This window comes from Lacerta agilis, chromosome 6, assembly GCF_009819535.1.
Source record: "Lacerta agilis isolate rLacAgi1 chromosome 6, rLacAgi1.pri, whole genome shotgun sequence".
In the NCBI taxonomy this organism is placed as follows: domain Eukaryota; kingdom Metazoa; phylum Chordata; class Lepidosauria; order Squamata; family Lacertidae; genus Lacerta; species Lacerta agilis.
In genome coordinates, this window is record NC_046317.1 from 60,886,849 (window position 1) to 60,890,705 (window position 3,857).

A 3,857-nucleotide genomic window follows, 5' to 3' on the forward strand; every position below is an offset into this window, starting at 1 on the left:
GCAAAGGGGAGCAAAGCCAACACATCACTGTGCTCCCAATCTCCTGGCCCACAGAGCCAGTCTGGAAAGATACACAGTTGGTGGCATCAAAAGTCACCATACAATGCCGGAGAATCAACCCCAATTCTTTCTCCTAGTGTTGGCCATCTATCTCTCTGGGTGTAGCACAGTGTTAGAGGTACAGTATTATTAGAATGGCTGTCCTAAATAGTATCAGAGCTTTACATGTAACAAAAGGATCCACAGGTTTCCCTTCCTGACTGGGTACAGAATGTCTTCTGTGAGAAACTTCTGTGGATTGTTAGCTTAACCCTCCAAAATGCCAACAAACGTTTCTTGAAATAATTCTGTCCTCTAGTTTTGCTTCGCTTATTCAGATGGGCTTTGTTCTATAAACAGCTATGAAAACAGCATGCTCAGAATAATCCAATGTGCTTTACAGTGCTCTTCACACTGTTCCAAAGACACTGCAGCCACTCTGTTATATTCTCAGCTACAATGTAGAGAGCCATCATTTCAGGCAACCTGAGCTCCTTATCTTTCATTCGCTCATCTCAGACACAGAATATGCTATTCAAGGGACTGCAGATTTTTTTTTTTTTTATCTGACAAGAAGAGAAGCATGAGGTGTCAGCGAGTCAAGTGATACATTCCTTGTTTCAGTTCAGCCTGCTTGCCAGCTCATCACCCAGGGTGTTGGAATCTAGTTTCATAGTCAGCTCATCACTGCATCAACATGGGGCTCAGCTGGCAATTTCCCAGATACTTCCTCCACTGCCATTTTCCCCTCATGCATCTGTTTTCAGGTGAGACAGGAAGGCAAGCAATACTTTATGTGCATTGGCTAAGTGATAAGGTAGTATGATGAGAACAACACCTACCGCAGAGAGAGAGGGAGAAAGAAAGAAAGAGACCATGTACAACGCAAGAGCCTTTTTCTTCCAGAACTCTACTGACTTCAGTGCATTAATGCTGACTCATTGGCCATGCACTATCATTATGTAGATTCAAGATGTGACCCTTTTACAGATCACAGGAGCTATTACCTTTTATTATCATAGTGATGCAGTCTCTATGCTTGTATTTCTGTCCCTCAGAAGTGCAAACAAACATCTCTCCAGCACTGTCCTTTCCACATGGCATGGAATGATTTGCCAGACACATGCAATGACAAATTCAAAAGTAATGTACAACTATCCTTCAAGTTTCTCTTGGAACATCCTTCACAACAATGGCTTGGAGAGCCTTGATTATAGCAGACTGCAGTCTTCCAATCTTGCAGCTCTACAGTCCTATGCATTTCTGGGACAAGTTCCATGATCTATAAAAGCAAGCTGATGCTGAGTTGGTGGACAAAATCTGGAGAAGCAGAGAGGGAATTCTAACATCCAGTCTCTAGATTTATTGATGACCATACCATACCATACCATACGATGCCATACCATACTAGAAATATGGGGGTGGAAAAAACTTTCAGCCCTGCAGGCCAACATCCTTGTCTTGGCAAGCCACCCACCCCAGGGTAAATTGGGCAGGTGGGTTCCTCCATCATAAGCTCCATCGTCTTAGTATGTGAATATGCTTTAAATAAAAAGAGCTTAAGGAAGGAAAGCAAAGCTTTATTTTTCCTAACCATACTGAGTTGCTAATGTTGCAGTTAAAGACAATATTCAATGCAGTGCATAACACTTATGTTTATATTGCCATTAAATTGGTTTCTTTTATATTAGCATTCTTCTACTGCTCTGGGGGCCCGTGACAGTGTTATGGAGTAGACTAAGTGATGTCTATTAACACAAAAAGCATATTCCCTCTCTAACCACCACTGAGAGTTTGTGATCATCTGCGTCTCAGAGGTACCGCAGCCCAAAATCTTTATGATAAGATTCAGTGATGTTTACTGGTACTGAACTGGGAGATTGGTAATCTTGCCAGACCTTCCACATCACCAGCAATTTTGTGATTAACATGAAAATCTTACTGCGACTAGTTTGTTCAGATATAGCCACACATGTGTCAACCTATGAATCTGCCATGTTGAAATGTCATTGGCATTGTAACTCCTGCAGTATTCAAGGAAGGGAACCTTTCAACAGAAGAGTCTTGTGACATGTGCAGCTATCTCATGCTCATGCCAACTTTTTATGGTGAAAAAGCTGAGCACGTTTTAGGAGGAGGACAGGAATGGTATATGACCTTCCAAATATAATCTCATGCCATTCTTTCTGAGTAGCAAGTATTTTCTTATATAACTATTTGAGAAGCATGTTTTAACTATTCAATATTCTGTAACATCCAGGCTACTCAGTTGGCACTTTGTAGCAATGCTGGCTGAAGTCCATGCTGCCCTACACTGACTTTCAAATGACCCAAATCTCATTGCATCCATCAGCTTGTCTTTGTAGAAGAGCATTGACTTTGTTTTGCCTTTGCTTACTTCAGAAGTCTTCCTTTGACATAACCAACACATCTCAGTGATATCCTAAGGGACATAGATTGGCATCAACATGTCACTGCTGCCATATTGCCTGGTTTATAATGACAACACAGTCTACTGAAGTAAGCGATTTCATTATTGTAACAGTTGCTGCCACAAACTATTTAAATTAAGCACACCAGAGACTAGATTCAAGAAACAAAGGCACTTTACTTAAACAGTGAGTAACTCTTACATAAAAATAATGATCACTGCTGTTCTGGGCCTCTTATTCTGGTAAAGTCTCTCCCCAAACTGCTTACTTCACTGCAACAATGCACTGAACATTTTGGTTTCTAATAGCAGGACTTTCTGCTTCATTGGATGGGCCTAGGTTCCAGTATTGTGCCTGAGGAAGAAAAATGTCTCTTTCTCCACTTTTTCCATACCAAGCATACTTCTCCCATCAAATATGTCTTTATTTCATTTTGTTACATAAGTAGAGAAAACAGTTACAAACATTAAAAATGACAAGAAAAATAATGAAAAGGATAATACAACAAAAGAGAGAAAAGAAAACACAACCCATACTTTTATATACCTTTATCATGACTGCAGATGGTGACAGCAGTCACAAAATTAAAAGATGCCTGCTTTTAATGACAAACCTAGACAGCATCTTATTTGTTAGTAATTTCACACTTGAGTTCTTTAAGAACTCTTGGGTTTAACCTTTAAAGCCCCAAATGGTTTGTGATGAGATTATCTGACTGGCTAGCTGCATTCGTATGAGCCAGTTCTGCTCTCTGGTCCTCTGCTGAGATATGTGAAATAAGTAAAAATGACATGGCCTTTTATGTTGTGGCACCACATATTTGAAATAACCAAAGTACACACAGACCCCTCTTTGATGGCCTTGAGGTGAATTTCAAAGAAAAGTTATTCTTGTCTTCATTTGGTTAATTTTAGCATCCTGTGCTTTTCAACTGAGGCTTTCTTTCCCACTGTTATTTTGGGGATTCATAGACTGAATATTGTTTATCATTTTTGAGGCTTGATTATTTACTCCACATCTTAAAGTTAAGTCAGAATCTGTTTGGGGAGGGGTGTTTTTTATCCTGAAAAGCAGGCTTGAAATCATATACATAAAACAAACAATTGTGTGTCAGACAGTCAAGACGGAGCGGATTTTCATGGCTGTGTCTTTATGTGAGAACCCAGTAGCCTTGGGAATAGGCCCCGTTGCACTGCCAGGCATTTCACCTATGTACAGAAAGCCTACACGCATGACTTCAGTGGGGATTTTGCCATTCTTAATGTCATTCTTCAAATGTCAGGCAGACTGTGTGGTAGTGAGGTCAACAGAGGGCAAGGGAAAAGAAAACAGCCTGATACCATTTCATTAAACATACTGTCTTGCTTTTCTCGTATGAGTGGCTGT